Source organism: Primulina tabacum, chromosome 10, assembly GCF_025594145.1.
Source record: "Primulina tabacum isolate GXHZ01 chromosome 10, ASM2559414v2, whole genome shotgun sequence".
Taxonomy (NCBI): domain Eukaryota; kingdom Viridiplantae; phylum Streptophyta; class Magnoliopsida; order Lamiales; family Gesneriaceae; genus Primulina; species Primulina tabacum.
Window position 1 is genome coordinate 38,699,597 of NC_134559.1, and position 24,087 is coordinate 38,723,683.

General features: G+C 44.2%; 27 non-coding genes and 2 pseudogenes across 27 annotated transcripts; all 29 read right to left on the reverse strand.

Moving 5' to 3' along the window:
* Nucleotides 1-289: 289 nt before the first annotated feature.
* Nucleotides 290-407, reverse strand: LOC142514044 (5S ribosomal RNA). The gene has a single exon (XR_012809958.1). It is a non-coding gene; the product is annotated as a 5S ribosomal RNA (ribosomal RNA).
* Nucleotides 408-1,092: 685 nt separating this feature from the next.
* Nucleotides 1,093-1,211, reverse strand: LOC142514097 (5S ribosomal RNA). The gene has a single exon (XR_012810007.1). It is a non-coding gene; the product is annotated as a 5S ribosomal RNA (ribosomal RNA).
* A 687-nt stretch (nt 1,212-1,898) lies between these two features.
* On the reverse strand, nt 1,899-2,017 carry LOC142515662 (5S ribosomal RNA). The gene has a single exon (XR_012811496.1). It is a non-coding gene; the product is annotated as a 5S ribosomal RNA (ribosomal RNA).
* A 685-nt stretch (nt 2,018-2,702) lies between these two features.
* On the reverse strand, nt 2,703-2,822 carry LOC142507211 (5S ribosomal RNA). The gene has a single exon (XR_012805473.1). It is a non-coding gene; the product is annotated as a 5S ribosomal RNA (ribosomal RNA).
* A 685-nt stretch (nt 2,823-3,507) lies between these two features.
* LOC142508851 (5S ribosomal RNA) lies at nt 3,508-3,626 on the reverse strand. The gene has a single exon (XR_012807052.1). It is a non-coding gene; the product is annotated as a 5S ribosomal RNA (ribosomal RNA).
* A 684-nt stretch (nt 3,627-4,310) lies between these two features.
* LOC142513960 (5S ribosomal RNA) lies at nt 4,311-4,429 on the reverse strand. The gene has a single exon (XR_012809879.1). It is a non-coding gene; the product is annotated as a 5S ribosomal RNA (ribosomal RNA).
* A 683-nt stretch (nt 4,430-5,112) lies between these two features.
* Nucleotides 5,113-5,231, reverse strand: LOC142506844 (5S ribosomal RNA). Its single transcript, XR_012805119.1, has one exon. It is a non-coding gene; the product is annotated as a 5S ribosomal RNA (ribosomal RNA).
* A 1,159-nt stretch (nt 5,232-6,390) lies between these two features.
* Nucleotides 6,391-6,509, reverse strand: LOC142508515 (5S ribosomal RNA). Its single transcript, XR_012806725.1, has one exon. It is a non-coding gene; the product is annotated as a 5S ribosomal RNA (ribosomal RNA).
* A 681-nt stretch (nt 6,510-7,190) lies between these two features.
* Nucleotides 7,191-7,308, reverse strand: LOC142510414 (5S ribosomal RNA). Its single transcript, XR_012808525.1, has one exon. It is a non-coding gene; the product is annotated as a 5S ribosomal RNA (ribosomal RNA).
* A 684-nt stretch (nt 7,309-7,992) lies between these two features.
* Nucleotides 7,993-8,111, reverse strand: LOC142507867 (5S ribosomal RNA). Its single transcript, XR_012806108.1, has one exon. It is a non-coding gene; the product is annotated as a 5S ribosomal RNA (ribosomal RNA).
* Nucleotides 8,112-8,794: 683 nt separating this feature from the next.
* On the reverse strand, nt 8,795-8,913 carry LOC142508527 (5S ribosomal RNA). Its single transcript, XR_012806736.1, has one exon. It is a non-coding gene; the product is annotated as a 5S ribosomal RNA (ribosomal RNA).
* A 681-nt stretch (nt 8,914-9,594) lies between these two features.
* On the reverse strand, nt 9,595-9,713 carry LOC142513584 (5S ribosomal RNA). Its single transcript, XR_012809523.1, has one exon. It is a non-coding gene; the product is annotated as a 5S ribosomal RNA (ribosomal RNA).
* Nucleotides 9,714-10,397: 684 nt separating this feature from the next.
* Nucleotides 10,398-10,516, reverse strand: LOC142507462 (5S ribosomal RNA). The gene has a single exon (XR_012805721.1). It is a non-coding gene; the product is annotated as a 5S ribosomal RNA (ribosomal RNA).
* Nucleotides 10,517-11,200: 684 nt separating this feature from the next.
* LOC142509642 (5S ribosomal RNA) lies at nt 11,201-11,319 on the reverse strand. The gene has a single exon (XR_012807807.1). It is a non-coding gene; the product is annotated as a 5S ribosomal RNA (ribosomal RNA).
* A 683-nt stretch (nt 11,320-12,002) lies between these two features.
* Nucleotides 12,003-12,121, reverse strand: LOC142516352 (5S ribosomal RNA). The gene has a single exon (XR_012812151.1). It is a non-coding gene; the product is annotated as a 5S ribosomal RNA (ribosomal RNA).
* A 683-nt stretch (nt 12,122-12,804) lies between these two features.
* Nucleotides 12,805-12,923, reverse strand: LOC142513261 (5S ribosomal RNA). Its single transcript, XR_012809217.1, has one exon. It is a non-coding gene; the product is annotated as a 5S ribosomal RNA (ribosomal RNA).
* Nucleotides 12,924-13,608: 685 nt separating this feature from the next.
* LOC142514127 (5S ribosomal RNA) lies at nt 13,609-13,727 on the reverse strand. Its single transcript, XR_012810036.1, has one exon. It is a non-coding gene; the product is annotated as a 5S ribosomal RNA (ribosomal RNA).
* Nucleotides 13,728-14,410: 683 nt separating this feature from the next.
* LOC142510111 (5S ribosomal RNA) lies at nt 14,411-14,529 on the reverse strand. Its single transcript, XR_012808243.1, has one exon. It is a non-coding gene; the product is annotated as a 5S ribosomal RNA (ribosomal RNA).
* A 683-nt stretch (nt 14,530-15,212) lies between these two features.
* On the reverse strand, nt 15,213-15,331 carry LOC142514255 (5S ribosomal RNA). Its single transcript, XR_012810157.1, has one exon. It is a non-coding gene; the product is annotated as a 5S ribosomal RNA (ribosomal RNA).
* A 1,068-nt stretch (nt 15,332-16,399) lies between these two features.
* On the reverse strand, nt 16,400-16,518 carry LOC142515903 (5S ribosomal RNA). The gene has a single exon (XR_012811724.1). It is a non-coding gene; the product is annotated as a 5S ribosomal RNA (ribosomal RNA).
* Nucleotides 16,519-17,202: 684 nt separating this feature from the next.
* LOC142510388 (5S ribosomal RNA) lies at nt 17,203-17,321 on the reverse strand. Its single transcript, XR_012808503.1, has one exon. It is a non-coding gene; the product is annotated as a 5S ribosomal RNA (ribosomal RNA).
* A 683-nt stretch (nt 17,322-18,004) lies between these two features.
* On the reverse strand, nt 18,005-18,123 carry LOC142507571 (5S ribosomal RNA). The gene has a single exon (XR_012805825.1). It is a non-coding gene; the product is annotated as a 5S ribosomal RNA (ribosomal RNA).
* Nucleotides 18,124-18,808: 685 nt separating this feature from the next.
* On the reverse strand, nt 18,809-18,927 carry LOC142514308 (5S ribosomal RNA). The gene has a single exon (XR_012810207.1). It is a non-coding gene; the product is annotated as a 5S ribosomal RNA (ribosomal RNA).
* A 683-nt stretch (nt 18,928-19,610) lies between these two features.
* Nucleotides 19,611-19,731, reverse strand: LOC142511439 (5S ribosomal RNA; annotated as a pseudogene).
* Nucleotides 19,732-20,414: 683 nt separating this feature from the next.
* Nucleotides 20,415-20,533, reverse strand: LOC142514033 (5S ribosomal RNA). Its single transcript, XR_012809947.1, has one exon. It is a non-coding gene; the product is annotated as a 5S ribosomal RNA (ribosomal RNA).
* Nucleotides 20,534-21,216: 683 nt separating this feature from the next.
* Nucleotides 21,217-21,335, reverse strand: LOC142514034 (5S ribosomal RNA). The gene has a single exon (XR_012809948.1). It is a non-coding gene; the product is annotated as a 5S ribosomal RNA (ribosomal RNA).
* A 685-nt stretch (nt 21,336-22,020) lies between these two features.
* On the reverse strand, nt 22,021-22,138 carry LOC142508456 (5S ribosomal RNA). Its single transcript, XR_012806667.1, has one exon. It is a non-coding gene; the product is annotated as a 5S ribosomal RNA (ribosomal RNA).
* A 681-nt stretch (nt 22,139-22,819) lies between these two features.
* On the reverse strand, nt 22,820-22,938 carry LOC142513647 (5S ribosomal RNA). The gene has a single exon (XR_012809583.1). It is a non-coding gene; the product is annotated as a 5S ribosomal RNA (ribosomal RNA).
* A 681-nt stretch (nt 22,939-23,619) lies between these two features.
* LOC142512430 (5S ribosomal RNA) lies at nt 23,620-23,737 on the reverse strand (annotated as a pseudogene).
* Nucleotides 23,738-24,087: the final 350 nt, after the last annotated feature.

The following is a 24,087-nucleotide window of genomic DNA, read 5'->3' on the forward strand; positions in this document are numbered from 1 at the left end:
GATTTCGAACTTCCTAAGCGGATTTCTCGAGGAAACGAAAGCTTAAAGAGGTAAATCGCAAATTAGAGGGTCTTAGAGAAGGAATTCGGCTAAAATCTCGTCAGCTCATTGCGTAGTAATGAGTCTCGTCCGTTTGCCCGTTTACAATCAAATTAGCCTACAATTTTGTCCAAATCCGGCAGTGCCCGAGCTACTTTCATTTCACATGTCTTATCTGGTCCCGATCGAGATTCAGATGATTTGAGCCGAAAATCGTCTGTCAACAAGTAATCAAAAATAGAAAAACACGAAAATGCAACACGAGGACTTCCCAGGGGTCACCCATCCTAGTACTGCTCTCGCCCAAGCACGCTTAACTTCGGAGTTCTGATGGGATCCGGTGCATTAGTGCTGGTATGATCGCACCCGACATTGAGTGGGATGTTTATTCTTATATCCCTCGAGTACGTGTGGAGCGGGCGGCGATGGACAACACGCGGCACTGCTCTCGCCCAATCATAACCATGAAGTTAAGCGTTCTGGCGCGATGGCAGAGCTAGGATGGGTGACCTCCCTGGAAAGACCTCGTGTCGCGACCGTTTACGTAAATTATGGATAAAACAGTCGAAATAATTGTTTTTTAATGAGTTAATCGTCTCTGGAGTAATCTGCGTCATACCCTTCCGCACAGAACCGGCTCACGACAAAAAAAATCGATAAATGTTCCCAGAAAATAGAAAAAAAAATAAGAAGAAGGAAATAACGAATGTAAAGCTATTATTATGCCTGGGATACGATAAAATGGAACCGGAATCGAATTTCGAACTTCCTAAGCGGATTTCTCGAGGAAACGAAAGCTTAACAGAAGCGGTAAATCGCAAATTAGAGGGTCTTAGAGAAGGAATTCGGCTAAAATCTCGTCAGCTCATTGCGTAGTAATGAGTCTCGTCCGTTTGCCCGTTTACAATCAAATTAGCCTACAATTTTGTCCAAATCCTGCAGTGCCCGAGCTACTTTCATTTCACATGTCTTATCTGGTCCCGATCGAGATTCAGATGATTTGAGCCGAAAATCGTCTGTCAACAAGTAATCAAAAATAGAAAAACACGAAAAAGGGTGCAACACGAGGACTTCCCAGGGGGTCACCCATCCTAGTACTGCTCTCGCCCAAGCACGCTTAACTTCGGAGTTCTGATGGGATCCATGGCATTAGTGCTGGTATGATCGCACCCGACATTGAGTGGGATGTTTATTCTTATATCCCTCGAGTACGTGTGGAGCGGGCGGCGATGGACAACACGCGGCACTGCTCTCGCCCAATCATAACCATGAAGTTAAGCGTTCTGGCAGCGATGGCAGAGCTAGGATGGGTGACCTCCCTGGGAAGACCTCGTGTCGCGACCGTTTACGGAAATTAATGGATAAAACAGTCGAAATAATTGTTTTTAATGAGTTAACCGTCTCCGGAGTAATCTGCGTCATACCCTTCCGCACAGAACCGGCTCACGACAACAAAAATCGATAAATGTTCCCAGAAAATAGAAAAAAAAATAAGAAGAAGGAAATAACGAATGTAATGCTATTATTATGCCTGGGATACGATAAAATGGAACCGGAATCGAATTTCGAACTTCCTAAGCGGATTTCTCGAGGAAACGAAAGCTTAAGAGAAGCGGTAAATCGCAAATTAGAGGGTCTTTAGAGAAGAAATTCGGCTAAAATCTCGTCAGCTCATTGCGTAGTAATAAGTCTCGTCCGTTTGCCCGTTTACAATCAAATTAGCCTACAATTTTGTCCAAATCCGGCAGTGCCCGAGCTACTTTCATTTCACATGTCTTATCTGGTCACGATCGAGATTCAGATGATTTGAGCCGAAAATCGTCTGTCAACAAGTAATCAAAAATAGAAAAACACGAAAAAGGGTGCAACACGAGGACTTCCCAGGGGGTCACCCATCCTAGTACTGCTCTCGCCCAAGCACGCTTAACTTCGGAGTTCTGATGGGATCCGGTGCATTAGTGCTGGTATGATCGCACCCGACATTGAGTGGGATGATTATTTTATATCCCTCCGAGTACGTGTGGAGCGGGCGGCGATGGACAACACGCGGCACTGCTCTCGCCCAATCATAACCATGAAGTTAAGCGTTCTGGCGCGATGGCAGAGCTAGGATGGGTGACCTCCCTGGGAAGACCTCGTGTCGCGATCGTTTACGTAAATTATGAAAAAAACAGTCGAAATAATTGTTTTTAATGAGTTAACCGTCTCCGGAGTAATCTGCGTCATACCCTTCCGCACAGAACCGGCTCACGACAACAAAAATCGATAAATGTTCCCAGAAAATAGAAAAAAAGATAAGAAGAAGGAAATAACGAATGTAAAGCTATTATTATGCTTGGGATACGATAAAATGGAACCGGAATCGAATTTCGAACTTCCTAAGCGGATTTCTCGAGGAAACGAAAGCTTAAGAGAAGAGGTAAATCGCAAATTAGAGGGTCTTAGAGAAGGAATTCGGCTAAAATATCGTCAGCTCATTGCGTAGTAATGTAGTCTCGTCCGTTTGCCCGTTTACAATCAAATTAGCCTACAATTTTGTCCAAATCCGGCAGTGCCCGAGCTACTTTCATTTCACATGTCTTATCTGGTCTCGATCGAGATTCAGATGATTTGAGCCGAAAATCGTCTGTCAACAAGTAATCAAAAATAGAAAAACAAGAAAAGGGGTGCAACACGAGGACTTCCCAGGAGGTCACCCGATCCTAGTACTGCTCTCGTCCAAGCACGCTTAACTTCGGAGTTCTGATGGGATCCATGGCATTAGTGCTGGTATGATCGCACCCGACATTGAGTGGGATGTTTATTCTTATATCCCTCGAGTACGTGTGGAGCAAGCGGCGATGGACAACACGCGGCACTGCTCTCGCCCAATCATAACCATGAAGTTAAGCGTTCTGGCGCGATGGCAGAGCTAGGATGGGTGACCTCCCTGGGAAGACCTCGTGTCGCGACCGTTTACGTAAATTATGGATAAAACAGTCGAAATAATTGTTTTTAATGAGTTAATCGTCTCCTGGAGTAATCTGCGTCATACCCTTCCGCACAGAACCGGCTCACGACAACAAAAATCGATAAATGTTCCCAGAAAATAGAAAAAAAAATAAGAAGAAGGAAATAACGAATGTAAAGCTATTATTATGCCTGGGATACGATAAAATGGAACCGGAATCGAATTTCGAACTTCCTAAGCGGATTTCTCGAGGAAACGAAAGCTTAACAGAAGCGGTAAATCGCAAATTAGAGGGTCTTAGAGAAGGAATTCGGCTAAAATCTCGTCAGCTCATTGCGTAGTAATGAGTCTCGTCCGTTTGCCCGTTTACAATCAAATTAGCCTACAATTTTGTCCAAATCCGGCAGTGCCCGAGCTACTTTCATTTCACATGTCTTATCTGGTCCCGATCGAGATTCAGATGATTTGAGCCGAAAATCGTCTGTCAACAAGTAATCAAAAATAGAAAAACACGAAAAGGGGTGCAACACGAGGACTTCCCAGGGGGTCACCCATCCTAGTACTGCTCTCGCCCAAGCACGCTTAACTTCGGAGTTCTGATGGGATCCGGTGCATTAGTGCTGGTATGATCGCACCCGACATTGAGTGGGATGTTTATTCTTATATCCCTCGAGTACGTGTGGAGCAGGGCGGCGATGGACAACACGCGGCACTGCTCTCGCCCAATCATAACCATGAAGTTAAGCGTTCTGGCACGATGGCAGAGCTAGGATGGGTGACCTCCCTGGGAAGACCTCGTGTCGCGACCGTTTACGGAAATAATGGATAAAACAGTCGAAATAATTGTTTTTAATGAGTTAACCGTCTCCGGAGTAATCTGCGTCATACCCTTCCGCACAGAACCGGCTCAGGACAACAAAAATCGATAAATGTTCCCAGAAAATAGAAAAAAAAATAAGAAGAAGGAAATAACGAATGTAATGCTATTATTATGCCTGGGATACGATAAAATGGAACCGGAATCGAATTTCGAACTTCCTAAGCGGATTTCTCGAGGAAACGAAAGCTTAAGAGAAGCGGTAATCGCAAATTAGAGGGTTTTAGAGAAGGAATTCGGCTAAAATCTCGTCAGCTCAATGCGTAGAAATAAGTCTCGTCCGTTTGCCCGTTTACAATCAAATTAGCCTACAATTTTGTCCAAATCCGGCAGTGCCCGAGCTACTTTCATTTCACATGTCTTATCTGGTCACGATCGAGATTCAGATGATTTGAGCCGAAAATCGTCTGTCAACAAGTATTAAAAAATAGAAAAACACGAAAAAGGGTGCAACACGAGGACTTCCCAGGGGGTCACCCACCCTAGTACTGCTCTCGCCTAAGCACGCTTAACTTCGGAGTTCTGATGGGATCCGGTGCATTAGTGCTGGTATGATCGCACCGGACATTGAGTGGGATATTTATTTTTATATCCCTCGAGTACGTGTGGAGCGGGCGGCGATGGACAACACGCGGCACTGCTCTCGCCCAATCATAACCATGAAGTTAAGCGTTCTGGCGCGATGGCAGAGCTAGGATGGGTGACCTCCCTGGGAAGACCTCGTGTCGCGATCGTTTACGTAAATTATGAAAAAACAGTCGAAATAATTGTTTTTAATGAGTTAACCGTCTCCGGAGTAATCTGCGTCATACCCTTCCGCACAGAACCGGCTCACGACAACAAAAATCGATAAATGTTCCCAGAAAATAGAAAAAAAGATAAGAAGAAGGAAATAACGAATGTAAAGCTATTATTATGCTTGGGATACGATAAAATGGAACCGGAATCGAATTTCGAACTTCCTAAGCGGATTTCTCGAGGAAACGAAAGCTTAAGAGAAGAGGTAAATCGCAAATTAGAGGGTCTTAGAGAAGGATTTCGGCTAAAATCTCGTCAGCTCATTGCGTAGTAATGTGTCTCGTCCGTTTGCCCGTTTACAATCAAATTAGCCTACAATTTTGTCCAAATGCGGCAGTGCCCGAGCTACTTTCATTTCACATGTCTTATCTGGTCTCGATCGAGATTCAGATGATTTGAGCCGAAAATCGTCTGTCAACAAGTAATCAAAAATAGAAAAACAAGAAAAGGGGTGCAACACGAGGACTTCCCAGGAGGTCACCGATCATAGTACTGCTCTCGTCCAAGCACGCTTAACTTCGGAGTTCTGATGGGATCCATGGCATTAGTGCTGGTATGATCGCACCCGACATTGAGTGGGATGTTTATTCTTATATCCCTCGAGTACGTGTGGAGCAAGCGGCGATGGACAACACGCGGCACTGCTCTCGCCCAATCATAACCATGAAATTAAGCGTTCTGGCGCGATGGCAGAGCTAGGATGGGTGACCTCCCTGGGAAGACCTCGTGTCGCGACCGTTTACGTAAATTATGGATAAAACAGTCGAAATAATTGTTTTTAATGAGTTAATCGTCTCTGGAGTAATCTGCGTCATACCCTTCCGCACAGAACCGGCTCACGACAAAAAAAATCGATAAATGTTCCCAGAAAATAGAAAAAAAAATAAGAAGAAGGAAATAACGAATGTAAAGCTATTATTATGCCTGGGATACGATAAAATGGAACCGGAATCGAATTTCGAACTTCCTAAGCGGATTTCTCGAGGAAACGAAAGCTTAACAGAAGCGGTAAATCGCAAATTAGAGGGTATTAGAGAAGGAATTCGGCTAAAATCTCGTCAGCTCATTGCGTAGTAATGAGTCTCGTCCGTTTGCCCGTTTACAATCAAATTAGCCTACAATTTTGTCCAAATCCTGCAGTGCCCAAGCTACTTTCATTTCACATGTCTTATCTGGTCCCGATCGAGATTCAGATGATTTGAGCCGAAAATCGTCTGTCAACAAGTAATCAAAAATAGTCGAAATAATTGTTTTTAATGAGTTAATCGTCTCTGGAGTAATCTGCGTCATACCCTTCCGCACAGAACCGGCTCAGGACAACAAAAATCGATAAATGTTCCCAGAAAATGGGAAAAAAAATAAGAAGAAGGAAATAACGAATGTTATGCTATTATTATGCCTGGGATACGTTAAAATGGAACCGGAATCGAATTTCGAACTTCCTAAGCGGATTTCTCGAGGAAACGAAAGCTTAAGAGAAGCGGTAATCGCAAATTAGAGGGTTTTAGAGAAGGAATTCGGCTAAAATCTCGTCAGCTCATTGCGTAGAAATAAGTCTCGTCCGTTTGCCCGTTTACAATCAAATTAGCCTACAATTTTGTCCAAATCCGGCAGTGCCCGAGCTACTTTCATTTCACATGTCTTTTCTGGTCACGATCGAGATTCAGATGATTTGAGCCGAAAATCGTCTGTCAACAAGTAATCAAAAATAGAAAAACACGAAAAAGGGGTGCAAAACGAGGACTTCCCAGGGGGTCACCCACCCTAGTACTGCTCTCGCCCAAGCACGCTTAACTTCGGAGTTCTGATGGGATCCGGTGCATTAGTGCTGGTATGATCGCACCCGACATTGAGTGGGATTTTTATTTTATATCCCTCGAGTACGTGTGGAGCGGGCGGCGATGGACAACACGCGGCACTGCTCTCGCCCAATCATAACCATGAAGTTAAGCGTTCTGGCGCGATGGCAGAGCTAGGATGGGTGACCTCCCTGGGAAGACCTCGTGTCGCGATCGTTTACGTAAATTATGAAAAAACAGTCGAAATAATTGTTTTTAATGAGTTAACCATCTCCGGAGTAATCTGCGTCATACCCTTCCGCACAGAACCGGCTCAGGACAACAAAAATCGATAAATGTTCCCAGAAAATAGAAAAAAAAATAAGAAGAAGGAAATAACGAATGTAATGCTATTATTATGCCTGGGATACGATAAAATGAAACCGGAATCGAATTTCGAACTTCCTAAGCGGATTTCTCGAGGAAACGAAAGCTTAAGAGAAGCGGTAATCGCAAATTAGAGGGTTTTAGAGAAGGAATTCGCCTAAAATCTCGTCAGCTCATTGCGTAGAAATAAGTCTCGTCCGTTTGCCCGTTTACAATCAAATTAGCCTACAATTTTGTCCAAATCCGGCAGTGCCCGAGCTACTTTCATTTCACATGTCTTATCTGGTCACGATCGAGATTGAGATGATTTGAGCCGAAAATCGTCTGTCAACAAGTAATCAAAAATAGAAAAACACGAAAAGGGGTGCAACACGAGGACTTCCCAGGGGTCACCCATCCTAGTACTGCTCTCGCCCAAGCACGCTTAACTTCGGAGTTCTGATGGGATCCGGTGCATTAGTGCTGGTATGATCGCACCCGACATTGAGTGGGATATTTATTCTTATATCCCTCGAGTACGTGTGGAGCGGGCGGCGATGGACAACACGCGGCACTGCTCTCGCCCAATCATAACCATGAAGTTAAGCGTTCTGGCGCGATGGCAGAGCTAGGATGGGTGACCTCCCTGGGAAGACCTCGTGTCGCGATCGTTTACGTAAATTATGAAAAAAACAGTCGAAATAATTGTTTTTAATGAGTTAACCGTCTCCGGAGTAATCTGCGTCATACCCTTCCGCACAGAACCGGCTCACGACAACAAAAATCGATAAATGTTCCCAGAAAATAGAAAAAAAGATAAGAAGAAGGAAATAACGAATGTAAAGCTATTATTATGCTTGGGATACGATAAAATGGAACCGGAATCGAATTTCGAACTTCCTAAGCGGATTTCTCGAGGAAACGAAAGCTTAAGAGAAGAGGTAAATCGCAAATTAGAGGGTCTTAGAGAAGGATTTCGGCTAAAATCTCGTCAGCTCATTGCGTAGTAATGTGTCTCGTCCGTTTGCCCGTTTACAATCAAATTAGCCTACAATTTTGTCCAAATCCGGCAGTGCCCGAGCTACTTTCATTTCACATGTCTTATCTGGTCTCGATCGAGATTCAGATGATTTGAGCCGAAAATCGTCTGTCAACAAGTAATCAAAAATAGAAAAACAAGAAAAGGGGTGCAACACGAGGACTTCCAAGGAGGTCACCGATCCTAGTACTGCTCTCGTCCAAGCACGCTTAACTTCGGAGTTCTGATGGGATCCATGGCATTAGTGCTGGTATGATCGCACCCGACATTGACTGGGATGTTTATTCTTATATCCCTCGAGTACGTGTGGAGCAAGCGGCGATGGACAACACGCGGCACTGCTCTCGCCCAATCATAACCATGAAGTTAAGCGTTCTGGCGCGATGGCAGAGCTAGGATGGGTGACCTCCCTGGGAAGACCTCGTGTCGCGACCGTTTACGTAAATTATGGATAAAACAGTCGAAATAATTGTTTTTAATGAGTTAATCGTCTCTGGAGTAATCTGCGTCATACCCTTCCGCACAGAACCGGCTCAGGACAACAAAAATCGATAAATGTTCCCAGAAAATAGAAAAAAAAATAAGAAGAAGGAAATAACGAATGTAATGCTATTATTATGCCTGGGATACGTTAAAATGGAACCGGAATCGAATTTCGAACTTCCTAAGCGGATTTCTCGAGGAAACGAAAGCTTAAGAGAAGCGGTAATCGCAAATTAGAGGGTTTTAGAGAAGGAATTCGGCTAAAATCTCGTCAGCTCATTGCGTAGAAATAAGTCTCGTCCGTTTGCCCGTTTACAATCAAATTAGCCTACAATTTTGTCCAAATCCGGCAGTGCCCGAGCTACTTTCATTTCACATGTCTTATCTGGTCACGATCGAGATTCAGATGATTTGAGCCGAAAATCGTCTGTCAACAAGTAATCAAAAATAGAAAAACACGAAAAGGGGTGCAAAACGAGGACTTCCCAGGGGGTCACCCACCCTAGTACTGCTCTCGCCCAAGCACGCTTAACTTCGGAGTTCTGATGGGATCCGGTGCATTAGTGCTGGTATGATCGCACCCGACATTGAGTGGGATTTTTATTTTTATATCCCTCGAGTACGTGTGGAGCGGGCGGCGATGGACAACACGCGGCACTGCTCTCGCCCAATCATAACCATGAAGTTAAGCGTTCTGGCGCGATGGCAGAGCTAGGATGGGTGACCTCCCTGGGAAGACCTCGTGTCGCGATCGTTTACGTAAATTATGAAAAAACAGTCGAAATAATTGTTTTTAATGAGTTAACCGTCTCCGGAGTAATCTGCGTCATACCCTTCCGCACAGAACCGGCTCAGGACAACAAAAATCGATAAATGTTCCCAGAAAATAGAAAAAAAATAAGAAGAAGGAAATAACGAATGTAATGCTATTATTATGCCTGGGATACGATAAAATGGAACCGGAATCGAATTTCGAACTTCCTAAGCGGATTTCTCGAGGAAACGAAAGCTTAAGAGAAGCGGTAATCGCAAATTAGAGGGTTTTAGAGAAGGAATTCGGCTAAAATCTCGTCAGCTCATTGCGTAGAAATAAGTCTCGTCCGTTTGCCCGTTTACAATCAAATTAGCCTACAATTTTGTCCAAATCCGGCAGTGCCCGAGCTACTTTCTTTTCACATGTCTTATCTGGTCCCGATCGAGATTCAGATGATTTGAGCCGAAAATCGTCTGTCAACAAGTAATCAAAAATAGAAAAACACGAAAAAGGGTGCAACACGAGGACTTTCCAGGGGGTCACCCATCCTAGTACTGCTCTCGCCCAAGCACGCTTAACTTCGGAGTTCTGTTGGGATCCGGTGCATTAGTGCTGGTATGATCGCACCCAACATTGAGTGGGATGTTTATTCTTATATCCCTCGAGTACGTGTGGAGCGGGCGGCGATGGACAACACGCGGCACTGCTCTCGCCCAATCATAACCATGAAGTTAAGCGTTGTGGCGCGATGGCAGAGCTAGGATGGGTGACCTCCCTGGGAAGACCTTGTGTCGCGATCGGTTACGTAAATTATGGTTAAAACAGTCGAAATAATTGTTTTTAATGAGTTAACCGTCTCCGGAGTAATCTGCGTCATACCCTTCCGCACAGAACCGGCTCACGACAACAAAAATCGATAAATGTTCCCAGAAAATAGAAAAAAAGATAAGAAGAAGGAAATAACGAATGTAAAGCTATTATTATGCTTGGGATACGATAAAATGGAACCGGAATCGAATTTCGAACTTCCTAAGCGGATTTCTCGAGGAAACGAAAGCTTAAGAGAAGAGGTAAATCGCAAATTAGAGGGTCTTAGAGAAGGATTTCGGCTAAAATCTCGTCAGCTCATTGCGTAGTAATGTGTCTCGTCCGTTTGCCCGTTTACAATCAAATTAGCCTACAATTTTGTCCAAATCCGGCAGTGCCCGAGCTACTTTCATTTCACATGTCTTATCTGGTCTCGATCGAGATTCAGATGATTTGAGCCGAAAATCGTCTGTCAACAAGTAATCAAAAATAGAAAAACAAGAAAAGGGGTGCAACACGAGGACTTCCCAGGAGGTCACCGATCCTAGTACTGCTCTCGTCCAAGCACGCTTAACTTCGGAGTTCTGATGGGATCCATGGCATTAGTGCTGGTATGATCGCACACGACATTGAGTGGGATATTTATTCTTATATCCCTCGAGTACGTGTGGAGCAAGCGGCGATGGACAACACGCGGCACTGCTCTCGCCCAATCATAACCATGAAATTAAGCGTTCTGGCGCGATGGCAGAGCTAGGATGGGTGACCTCCCTGGGAAGACCTCGTGTCGCGACCGTTTACGTAAATTATGGATAAAACAGTCGAAATAATTGTTTTTAATGAGTTAATCGTCTCTGGAGTAATCTGCGTCATACCCTTCTGCATAGAACCGGCTCACGACAAAAAAAATCGATAAATGTTCCCAGAAAATAGGAAAAAAAATAAGAAGAAGGAAATAACGAATGTAAAGCTATTATTATGCCTGGAATACGATAAAATGGAACCGGAATCGAATTTCGAACTTCCTAAGCGGATTTCTCGAGGAAACGAAAGCTTAACAGAAGCGGTAAATCGCAAATTAGAGGGTCTTAGAGAAGGAATTCGGCTAAAATCTCGTCAGCTCATTGCGTAGTAATGAGTCTCGTCCGTTTGCCCGTTTACAATCAAATTAGCCTACAATTTTGTCCAAATCCTGCAGTGCCCGAGCTACTTTCATTTCACATGTCTTATCTGGTACCGATCGAGATTCAGATGATTTGAGCCGAAAATCGTCTGTCAACAAGTAATCAAAAATAGAAAAACACGAAAAGGGGTGCAACACGAGGACTTCCCAGGGGGTCACCCATCCAAGTACTGCTCTCGCCCAAGCATGCTTAACTTCGGAGTTCTGATGGGATCCGGTGCATTAGTGCTGGTATGATCGCACCCGACATTGAGTGGGATGTTTCTTCTTATATCCCTCGAGTACGTGTGGAGCGGGCGGCGATGGACAACACGCGGCACTGCTCTCGTCCAATCATAACCATGAAGTTAAGCGTTCTGGCACGATGGCAGAGCTAGGATGGGTGACCTCCCTGGGAAGACCTCGTGTCGCGACCGTTTACAGAAATAATGGATAAAACAGTCGAAATAATTGTTTTTAATGAGTTAACCATCTCCGGAGTAATCTGCGTCATACCCTTCCGCACAGAACCGGCTCAGGACAACAAAAATCGATAAATGTTCCCAGAAAATAGAAAAAAAAATAAGAAGAAGGAAATAACGAATGTAATGCTATTATTATGCCTGGGATACGTTAAAATGGAACCGGAATCGAATTTCGAACTTCCTAAGCGGATTTCTCGAGGAAACGAAAGCTTAAGAGAAGCGGTAATCGCAAATTAGAGGGTTTTAGAGAAGGAATTCGGCTAAAATCTCGTCAGCTCATTGCGTAGAAATAAGTCTCGTCCGTTTGCCCGTTTACAATCAAATTAGCCTACAATTTTGTCCAAATCCGGCAGTGCCCGAGCTACTTTCATTTCACATGTCTTATCTGGTCACGATCGAGATTCAGATGATTTGAGCCGAAAATCGTCTGTCAACAAGTAATCAAAAATAGAAAAACACGAAAAAGGGTGCAACACGAGGACTTCCCAGGGGGTCACCAATCCTAGTACTGCTCTCGCCCAAGCACGCTTAACTTCGGAGTTCTGATGGGATCCGGTGCATTAGTGCTGTTATGATCGCACCTGACATTGAGTGGGATGTTTATTCTTATATCCCTCGAGTACGTGTGGAGCAGGCGGCGATGGACAACACGCGGCACTGCTCTCGCCCAATCATAACCATGAAGTTAAGCGTTCTGGCGCGATGGCAGAGCTAGGATGGGTGACCTCCCTGGGAAGACCTCGTGTCGCGATCGTTTACGTAAATTATGTATAAAACAGTCGAAATAATTGTTTTTAATGAGTTAACCGTCTCCGGAGTAATCTGCGTCATACCCTTCCGCACAGAACCGGCTCACGACAACAAAAATCGATAAATGTTCCCGGAAAATAGAAAAAAAATAAGAAGAAGGAAATAACGAATGTAAAGCTATTATTATGCCTGGGATACGATAAAATGGAACCGGAATCGAATTTCGAACTTCCTAAGCGGATTTCTCGAGGAAACGAAAACTTAACAGAAGCGTTAAATCGCAAATTAGAGGGTCTTAGAGAAGGAATTCGGCTAAAATCTCGTCAGCTCATTGCGTAGTAATGAGTCTCGTTCGTTTGCTCGTTTACAATCAAATTAGCCTACAATTTTGTCCAAATCCGGCAGTGCCCGAGCTACTTTCATTTCACATGTTTTATCTGGTCACGATCGAGATTCAGATGATTTGAGCCGAAAATCGTCTGTCAACAAGTAATCAAAAATAGAAAAACACGAAAAGGGGTGCAACACATGGACTTCCCAGGAGGTCAGCCATCCTAGTACTGCTCTCGCCCAAGCACGCTTAACTTCGGAGTTCTGATGGGATCCGGTGGATTAGTGCTGGTATGATCGCACCCGACATTGAGTGGGATGTTTATTCTTATATCCCTCGAGTACGTGTGGAGCGGGCGGCGATGGACAACACGCGGCACTGCTCTCGCCCAATCATAAACACGAAGTTAAGCGTTCTGGCGCGAAGGCAGAGCTAGGATGGGTGACCTCCCTGGGAAGACCTCGTGTCGCGACCGTTTACGTAAATTATGGATAAAACAGTCGAAATAATTGTTTTTAATGAGTTAATCGTCTCCAGAGTAATCTGCGTCATACCCTTCCGCACAGAACCGGCTCACGACAACAAAAATCGATAAATGTTCCCAGAAAATAGAAAAAAAAATAAGAAGAAGGAAAATAACGAATGTAAAGCTATTATTATGCCTGGGATACGATAAAAAAGAACCGGAATCGAATTTCGAACTTCCTAAGCGGATTTCTCGAGGAAACGAAAGCTTAACAGAGGCGTTAAATCGCAAATTAGTGGGTCTTCGAGAATGAATTCGGCTAAAATCTCGTCAGCTCATTGCGTAGTAATGAGTCTAGTCCGTTTGCCCGTTTACAATCAAATTAGCCTACAATTTTGTCCAAATCCGGCAGTGCCCGAGCTACTTTCATTTCACATGTCTTATCTGGTCCCGATCGAGATTCAGATGATTTGAGCCGAAAATCGTCTGTCAACAAGTAATCAAAAATAGAAAAACACGAAAAAGGGTGCAACACGAGGACATCCCAGGGGGTCACCCATCCTAGTACTGCTCTCGCCCAAGCACGCTTAACTTCGGAGTTCTGATAGGATCCGGTGCATTAGTGCTGGTATGATCGCACCCGACATTGAGTGGGATGTTTATTCTTATATCCCTCGAGTACGTGTGGAGCGGGCGGCGATAGACAACACGCGGCACTGCTTTCGCCCAATCATAACCAAGAAGTTAAGCGTTCTGGCGCGATGGCAGAGGTAGTATGGGTGACCTCCCTGGGAAGACCTCATGTCGCGATCGTTTACCTAAATTATGGATATTACAGTCGAAATAATTGTTTTAAATTAGTTAACCGTCTCCAGAGTAATCTGCGTCATACCCTTCCGCACAGAACCGGCTCACGACAACAAAAATCGATAAATATTCCCAGAAAATAGAAAAAAAATAAGAAGAAGGAAATAACGAATGTAAAGCTATTATTATGCCTGGGATACGATAAAATGGAACCGGAATCGAATTTCGAACTTCCTAAGCGGATTTCTCGAGGAAACGAAAGCTTAACAGAAGCGGTAAATCGCAAATTAGAGGGTCTTAGAGAAGGAATTCGGCTAAAATCTCGTCAGCTCATTGCGTAGTAATGAGTCTCGTCCATTTGCCCGTTTACAATCAAATTAGCCTACAATTTTGTCCAAATCCGGCAGTGCCCGAGCTACTTTCACTTCACATGTTTTAACTGGTCCCGATCGAGATTCAGATGATTTGAGCCGAAAATCATCTACCAACAAGTAATCAAAAATAGAAAAACACGAAAAAAGATGCAATACGAGGACTTCCCAGGGGGTCACCCATCTTAGTACTGCTCTCGCCCAAGCACGCTTAACTTCGGAGTTCTGATGGCAACCGATGCATTAGTGCTTGTATGATCGCACCCGACATTGAGTGGGATGTTTATTCTTATATCCCTCGTGTACGTGTGGAGCGGGCGGCGATGGACAACACGCGGCACTGCTCTCGCCCAATCATAACCAGGAAGTTAAGCATTCTGGCGCGATGGCAGAGCTAGGATGGGTGACCTCCCTGGGAAGACTTCGTGTCGCAACCGTTTACGTAAATTATGAATAAAACAGTCGAAATAATTGTTTTTAATGAGTTAACCGTCTCCGGAGTAATCTGCGTCATACCCTTCCGCACAGAACCGGCTCACGACAACAAAAATCGATAAATGTTCCCAGAAAATAGAAAAAAAATAAGAAGAAGGAAATAACGAATGTAAAGCTATTATTATGCCTGGGATACGATAAAATGGAACCGGAATCGAATTTCGAACTTCCTAAGCGGATTTCTCGAGGAAACGAAAGCTTAAGAGAAGCGGTAAATCGCAAATTAGAGGGTCTTAGAGAAGGAATTCGGCTAAAATCTCGTCAGCACATTGCGTAGTAATGAGTCTCGTCCGTTTGCCCGTTTACAATCAAATTAGCCTACAATTTTGTCCAAATCCGGCAGTGCCCTAGCTACTTTCATTTCACATGTCTTATCTGGTCCCGATCGAGATTCAGATGATTTGAGCCGAAAATCGTATGTCAACAAGTAATCAAAAATAGAAAAACACGAAAAAAGGTGCAACACGAGGACTTCCCAGGGGGTCACCCACCCTAGTACTGCTCTCGCCCAAGAACCCTTAACTTCGGAGTTCTTATGGGATCCGGTGCATTAGTGCTGGTATGATCGCACCCGACATTGAGTGGGATATTTATTCTTATATCCCTCGAGTACGTGTGGAGCAGGCGGCGATGGACAACACGCGGCACTGCTCTCGCCCAATCATAACCATGAAGTTAAACGTTCTGGCGCGATGGCAGAGGTAGGATTGGTGACCTCCCTGGGAAGACCTAGTGTCGCGATCGTTCACGTAAATTATGGATAAAACAGTCGAAATAATTGTTTTTAATGAGTTAACCGTCTCCGGAGTAATCTGCGTCATACCCTTCCGCACAGAACCGGCTCACGACAACAAAAATCGATAAACGTTCCCAGAAAATAGAAAAAAAAATAAGAAGAAGGAAATAACGAATGTAAAGCTATTATTATGCCTGGGATACGATAAAATGGAACCGGAATCGAATTTCGAACTTCCTAAGCGGATTTCTCAAGGAAACGAAAGCTTAACAGAAGCGGTAAATCGCAAATTAGAGGCTCTTAGAGAAGGAATTCGGCTGAAATCTCGTCAGCACATTGCGTAGTAATGAATCTCGTCCGTTGCTCGTTTACAATCAAATTAGCCCACAATTTTGTCCAAATCCGGCAGTGCCCGAGCTACTTTCATTTCACATGTTTTATCTGGTCCCGATCGAGATTCAGATGATTTGAGCCGAAAATCGTCTGTCAACAAGTAATCAAAAAATAGAAAAACACGAAAAGGGGTGAAACACGAGGACAACCTAGGGTTAAATAACGATGTAAAGCTATTATTATGCCTGGGATACGATAAAATGGAACTGGAATCGAATTTCGAACTTCCTAAGCGGATTTCTCGAGGAAACGAAAGCTTAACAGAAGCGGTAAATCGCAAATTAAAGGGTCTTAGAGAAGGAATTCGGCTAAAATCTCGTCAGCTCATTGCGTAGTAATGAGTCTCGTCCGTTTGCCCGTTTACAATCAAATTAGCCTACAATTTTGTCCAAATCCGGCAGTGCCCGAGCTACTTTCATTTCACATGTCTTATCTGGTCCCGATCGAGATTCAGATGATTTGAGCCGAAAATCGTTTGTCAACAAGTAATCAAAAATAGAAAAACACGAAAAAGTGTGCAACACGAGGACTTTCCAGGGGGTCACCCTTCCTAGTACTGCTCTCGCCCAAGCACGCTTAACTTCGGAGTTCTGTTGGGATCCGGTGCATTAGTGCTGGTATGATCGCACCCGACATTTATTGAGATGTTTATTCTTATATCCCTCGAGTACGTGTGGAGCGGGCGGCGATGGACAACACGCGGCACTGCTCTCGCCCAATCATAACCATGAAGTTAAGCGTTCATGCGCGATGGCAGAGCTAGGATGGGTGACCTCCCTGGGAAGACCTCGTGTCGCGACCGGTTACGTAAATTATGGTTAAAACAGTCGAAATAATTGTTTTTAATGAGTTAACCGTCTCCGGAGTAATCTGCGTCATACCCATCCGCACAGAACCGGCTCACGACAACAAAAATCGATAAATGTTCCCAGAAAATAGAAAAAAAGATAAGAAGAAGGAAATAACGAATGTAAAGCTATTATTATGCTTGGGATACGATAAAATGGAACCGGAATCGAATTTCGAACTTCCTAAGCGGATTTCTCGAGGAAACGAAAGCTTAAGAGAAGAGGTAAATCGCAAATTAGAGGGTCTTAGAGAATTTTTTCAGCTAAAATCTCGTCAGCTCATTGCGTAGTAATGTGTCTCGTCCGTTTGCCCGTTTACAATCAAATTAGCCTACAATTTTGTTCAAATCCGGCAGTGCCCGAGCTACTTTCATTTCACATGTCTTATCTAGTCTCGATCGAGATTCAGATGATTTGAGCCTAAAATCGTCTGTCAACAAGTAATCAAAAATAGAAAAACAAGAAAAGGGGTGCAACACGAGGACTTCCCAGAAGGTCACCGATCCTAGTACTGCTCTCGTCCAAGCACGCTTAACTTCAGAGTTCTGATGGGATCCATGGCATTAGTGCTGGTATGATCGTACCCGACATTGAGTGGGATGTTTATTCTTATATCCCTCGAGTACGTGTGGAGCAAGCGGCGATGGACAACACGCGGCACTGCTCTCGCCCAATCATAACCATGAAATTAAGCGTTCTGGCGCGATGGCAGAGCTAGGATGGGTGACCTCCCTGGGAAGACCTCGTGTCGCGACCGGTTACGTAAATTATGGTTAAACCAGTCGAAATAAATGTTTTTAATGAGTTAACCGTCTCCGGAGTAATCTGCGTCATACCCTTCCGCACAGAACCGGCTCACGACAACAAAAATCGATAAATGCTCCCCGAAAATAGAAAAAAAAATAAGAAGAAGGAAATAACGAATGTAAAGCTATTATTATGCCTGGGATACGATAAAATGGAACCGGAATCGAATTTCGAACTTCCAAAGCGGATTTCTAGAGGAAACAAAAGCTTAACAGAAGCGTTAAATCGCAAATCAGAGGGTCTTAGAGAAGGAATTCGGCTAAAATCTCGTCAGCTCATTGCGTAGTAATGAGTCTCGTCCGTTTTCCCGTTTACAATCAAATTAGCCTACAATGTTGTCCAAATTCGGCAGTGCCCGAGCTACTTTCATTTCACATATCTTATTTGGTCCCGATCGAGATTCAGATGATTTGAGCCGAAAATCATCTGTCAACAAGTAATCAAAAATAGGAAAACACGAAAAGGGTGCAACACAAGGACTTCCCAGGGGGTCACCCATCCTAGTAGTGCTCTCGTCCAAGCACGCTTAACTTCGGAGTTTTAATGGGATCTGGTGGATTAGTGCTGGTATGATCGCACCCGACATTGAGTGGGATGTTTATTCTTATATCCCTCGAGTACGTGTAAAGCGGGCGGCGATGGACAACACGCGGCACTGCTCTCGCCCAATCATAACCATGAAGTTAAGCGTTCTGGCGCGATGGCAGAGCTAGGATGGGTGACCTCCCTGGGAAGACCTCGTGTCGCGACCGTTTTTGTAAATTATGGATAAAACAGTCGAAATAATTGTTTTTAATGAGTTAACCGTCTCCGGAGTAATCTGCGTCATACCCTTCCGCACAGAACCGGCTCACGACAACAAAAATCGATAAATGTTCCAAGAAAATAGAAAAAAAAATAAGAACAAGGAAAATAACGAATGTAAAGCTATTATTATGCCTGGGATACGATAAAATGGAACCGGAATCGAATTTCGAACTTCCTAAGCGGATTTCTCGAGGAAACGAAAGCTTAACAGAAGCGTTAAATCGCAAATTAGAGGGTCTTAGAGAAGGAATTCGGCTAAAATCTCGTCAGCTCATTGCGTAGTAATGAGTCTCGTCCGTTTGCTCGTTTACAATCAAATTAGCCTACAAATTTGTCCAAATCCGGCAGTGGCCGAGCTACTTTCATTTCACATGTCTTATCTGGTCCCGATCGAGATTCAGATGATTTGAGCCGTAAATCGTCTGTCAACAAGTAATCAAAAATAGAAAAACCCGAAAAGGGGTGCAACACGAGGACTTCCTAGGAGGTCACCCATCCTAGTACTGCTCTCGCCCAAGCACGCTTGACTTCGGAGTTCTGATGGAATCCGGTGCATTAGTGCTGGTATGTTCGCACCCGACATTGAGTGGGATGTTTATTCTTATATCCCTCGAGTACGTGTGGAGCAGGTGGCGATGGACAACACGCGGCACTGCTCTCGCCCAATCAGAACCACGAAGTTAAGCATTCTGGCGCGATGGCAGAGGTAGGATGGGTGACCTCCCTGGAAAGACCTCGTGTCGCGATCGTTTACGTAAATTATGGATAAAACAGTCGAAATAATTGTTTTTAATTAGTTAACCATCTCCGGAGTAATCTGCGTCATACCCTTCTGCACAGAACCGGCGCACGACAACAAAAATCGATAAATGTTCCCAGAAAATAGAAAAAAATAAGAAGAAGGAAATAACTAATGTAAAGCTATTATTATGCCTGGGTTACGATAAAATGGAACCGGAATCGAATTTCGAACTTCCTAAGCGGATTTCTCGAGGAAACGAAAGCTTAACAGAAGCGGTAAATCGCAAATTAGAGAGTCTTAAAGAAGGAATTCGGCTAAAATCTCGTCAGCTCCATTGCGTAGTAATGAGTCTCGTCCGTTTGCCCGTTTACAATCAAATTAGCCTACAATTTTGTCCAAATCCGGCAGTGCCCGAGATACTTTCATTTCACATGTCTTATTTGGTCCCGATCGAGATTCAGATGATTTGAGCCGAAAATCGTCTGTCAACAAGTAATCAAAAATAGAAAAACACGAAAAAAGGTGCAAGACGAGGACTTCCCAGTGGGTCACCCATCCTAGTACTGCGCTCTCGCCCAAGCACGCTTAACTTTTGAGTTCTAATGGGATCCGGTGCATTAGTGCTTGTATGATCGCACCCGACATTAAGTGGGATGTTTATTCTTATATCCCTCGAGTACGTGTGGAGCGGGCGGCGATGGACAACACGCGGCACTGCTCTCGCCCAATCATAACCATTAAGTTAAGCGTTCTGGCGCGATGGCAGAGCTAGGATGGGTGACCTCCCTGGGAAGACCTCGTGTCGCGATCGTTTACGTAAATTATGTATAAAACAGTCGAAATAATTGTTTTTAATGAGTTAACCGTCTCCGGAGTAATCTGCGTCATACCCTTCCGCACAGAACCGGCTCACGACAACAAAAATCGAAAAATGTTCCCGGAAAATAGAAAAAAAATAAGAAGAAGGAAATAAAGAATGTAAAGCTATTATTATGCCTGGGATACGATAAAATGGAACCGGAATCGAATTTCGAACTTCCTAAGCGGATTTCTCGAGGAAACGAAAGCTTAACAGAAGCGTTAAATCGCAAATTAGTGGGTCTTAGAGAAGGAATTCGGCTAAAATCTCGTCAGCTCATTGCGTAGTAATGAGTCTCGTCCGTTTGCCCGTTTACAATCAAATTAGCCTACAATTTTGTCCAAATCCGGCAGTGCCCGAGCTACTTTCATTTCACATGTCTTATCTAGTCTCGATCGAGATTCAGATGATTTGAGCCTAAAATCGTCTGTCAACAAGTAATCAAAAATAGAAAAACACGAAAAAAGGTGCAACACGAGGACTTCACAAGGGGTCACCCATCCTAGTACTGCTCTCGCCCAAGCACGCTTAACTTCGGAGTTCTGATAGGATCCGGTGCATTAGTGCTGGTATGATCGCACCCGACATTGAGTGAGATGTTTATTCTTATATCCCTCGAGTACGTGTGGAGCGGGCGGCGATGGACAACACGCGGCACTGCTCTCGCCCAATCATAACCATTAAGTTAAGCGTTCTGGCGCGATGGCAGAGCTAGGATGGGTGACCTCCCTGGGAAGACCTCGTGTCGCGATCGTTTACGTAAATTATGTATAAAACAGTCGAAATAATTGTTTTTAATGAGTTAACCGTCTCCGGAGTAATCTGCGTCATACCCTTCCGCACAGAACCGGCTCACGACAACAAAAATCGATAAATGTTCCCGGAAAATAGAAAAAAAATAAGAAGAAGAAAATAACGAATGTAAAGCTATTATTATGCCTGGGATACGATAAAATGGAACCGGAATCGAATTTCGAACTTCCTAAGCGGATTTCTCGAGGAAACGAAAACTTAACAGAAGCGTTAAATCGCAAATTAGAGGGTCTTAGAGAAGGAATTCGGCTAAAATCTCGTCAGCTCATTGCGTAGTAATGAGTCTCGTCCGTTTGCTCGTTTACAATCAAATTAGCCTACAATTTTGTCCAAATCCGGCAGTGCCCGAGCTACGTTGATTTCACATGTCTTATCTGGTCCCGATCGAGATTCAGATGATTTGAGCCTAAAATCGTCTGTCAACAAGTAATCAAAAATAGAAAAACACGAAAAAAGGTGCAACACGAGGACTTCACAAGGGGTCACCCATCCTAGTACTGCTCTCGCCCAAGCACGCTTAACTTCGGAGTTCTGATAGGATCCGGTGCATTAGTGCTGGTATGATCGCACCCGACATTGAGTGAGATGTTTATTCTTATATCCCTCGAGTACGTGTGGAGCGGGCGGCGATAGACAACACGCGGCACTGCTTTCGCCCAATCATAACCAAGAAGTTAAGCGTTCTGGCGCGATGGCAGAGGTAGTATGGGTGACCTCCCTGGGAAGACCTCGTGTCGCGATGTTTACGTAAATTATGGATAAACAGTCGAAATAATTGTTTTTAATGAGCTAACCGTCTCCGGAGTAATCTGCGTCATACCCTTCCGCACAGAACCGGCTCACGACAACAAAAATCGATAAATGTTCCCAGAAAATAGAAAAAAAATAAGAAGAAGGAAAATAACGAATGTAAAGCTATTATTATGCCTGGGATACGATAAAATGGAACCGGAATCGAATTTCGAACTTCCTAAGCGGATTTCTCGAGGAAACGAAAGCTTAACAGAAGCGGTAAATCGCAAATTAGAGGGTCTTAGAGAAGGAATTCGGCTAAAATCTCGTCAGCTCATTGCGTAGTAATGAAGTCTCGTCCGTTTGCCCGTTTACAATCAAATTAGCCTACAATTTTGTCCAAATCCGGCAGTGCCCGAGCTACTTTCATTTCACATGTCTTTATCTTGGTCCCGATCGAGATTCAGATGATTTGAGCCGAAAATCGTCTGTCCAACAAGTAATCAAAAATAGAAAAACACGAAAAGGGTGCAACACGAGGACGTCCAGGGGGTTCACCCATCTAGTACTGCTCTCGCCCAAGCACGCTTAACTTCGGAGTTCTGATGGGATCCGGTGCATTAGTGCTGGTATGATCGCACCCGACATTGAGTGGGATGTTTATTCTTATATCCCTCAGTACGTGTGGAGCGGCGGCGATGGACAACAACGCGGCACTGCTCTCGCCCAATCATAACCATGAAGTTAAGCGTTCTGGCGCGATGGCAGAGCTAGGATGGGTGACCTCCCTGGAAGACCTGTGTCGCGATCGTTTACGTAAATTATGGATAAAACAGTCGAAATAATTGTTTTTAATGAGTTAACCGTCTCCGGAGTAATCTGCGTCATACCCTTCCGACAAGAACCGGCTCACGACAACAAAAATCGATAAATGTTCCCAGAACAATAGAAAAAAATATAGAAGAAGGAAATAACGAATGCAAAGCCATTATTATGCCTGGGATACGATAAAATGGAACCGGAATCGAATTTCGAACTTCCTGAGCGGATTTCTCGAGGAAACGAAAGCTTAACAGAAGCGGGTAAATCGCAAGTTAGAGGGTCTTAGAGAAGGAATTCGGCTAAAATCTCGTGAGCTCATTGCGTAGTAATGAGAGCTCGTCCGTTTGCCCGTTACAATCAAATAGCCTACAATTTTGTCCAAAATCCGGCAGTGCCCGAGCTACTTTCATTTCACATGTCTTATTTGGTCCCGATCGAGATTCAGATGATTTGAGCCGAAAAATGTCTGTCAACAAGTAATCAAAAATAGAAAAACACGAAAAAGGTGCAACTACGAGGACTTCCCAGGGGTCACCCATCCTAGTACTGCTCTCGCCCAAGCACGCTTAACTTCGGAGTTCTGATGGGATCCGGTGCATTAGTGCTGGTATGATCGCACCCGACATTGAGTGGGATGTTTATTCTTATATCCCTCGAGTACGTGTGGAGCGGGCGGCGATGGACAACACGCGGCACTGCTCTCGCCCAATCATAACCATGAAGTTAAGCGTTCTGGCGCGATGGCAGAGCTAGGATGGGTGACCTCCCTGGGAAGACCTCGTGTCGCGACCGTTTACGTAAATTATGGATAAAACAGTCGAAATAATTGTTTTTAATGAGTTAACCGTCTCCAGTAATCTGCGTCATACCCTTCCGCACAGAACCGGCTCACGACAACAAAAATCGATAAATGTTCCCAGAAAATAGAAAAAAAATGAAGAAGGAAATAACGAATGTAAAGCTATTATTATGCCTGGGATACGATAAAATGGAACCGGAATCGAATTTCGAACTTCCTAAGCGGATTTCTCGAGGAAACGAAAGCTTAAACAGAAGCGGTAAATCGCAATTAGTGGGGTCTTAGAGAAGGAATTCGGCTAAAATCTCGTCAGCTCATTGCGTAGTAATAGTCTCGTCCGTTTGCCCGTTTACAATCAAATTAGCCTACAATTTTGTCCAAATCCGGCAGTGCCCGAGCTACTTTATTTCACATGTCTTATCTGGTCACGATCGAGATTCAAGATGAGTTTGAGCCGAAAATCGTCTGTCAACAAGTAATCAAAAATAGAAAAACACGAAAAAAGGTTGCAACACGAGGACTTCCCAGCGGGGTCACCATCCTAGTACTGCTCTCGCCCAAGCACGCTAACTTCGGAGTTCTGATGGGATCCGTGCATTAGTGCTGGTAATGATCGCACCCGACATTGAGTGGGATTTTATTCTTATATCCCTCGGTACGTGTGGATGCGGGCGGCGATGGACAACACGCGGCACTGCTCTCGCCAATCATAACCATGAAGTTAAGCGTTCTGGCGCGATGGCAGAGCTAGGATGGGTGACCTCCCTGGGAAGACCTCGTGTCGCGAGTTTACGTAAATTATGGATAAAACGTCGAAATAATTGTTTTTAATGAGTTAACCGTCTCCGGAGTAATCTGCGTCATACCCTTCCGCACAGAACCGGCTCACGACAACAAAAATCGATAAATGTTCCCAGAAAATAGAAAAAAAATAAGAAGAAGGAAATAACGAATGTAAAGCTATTATTATG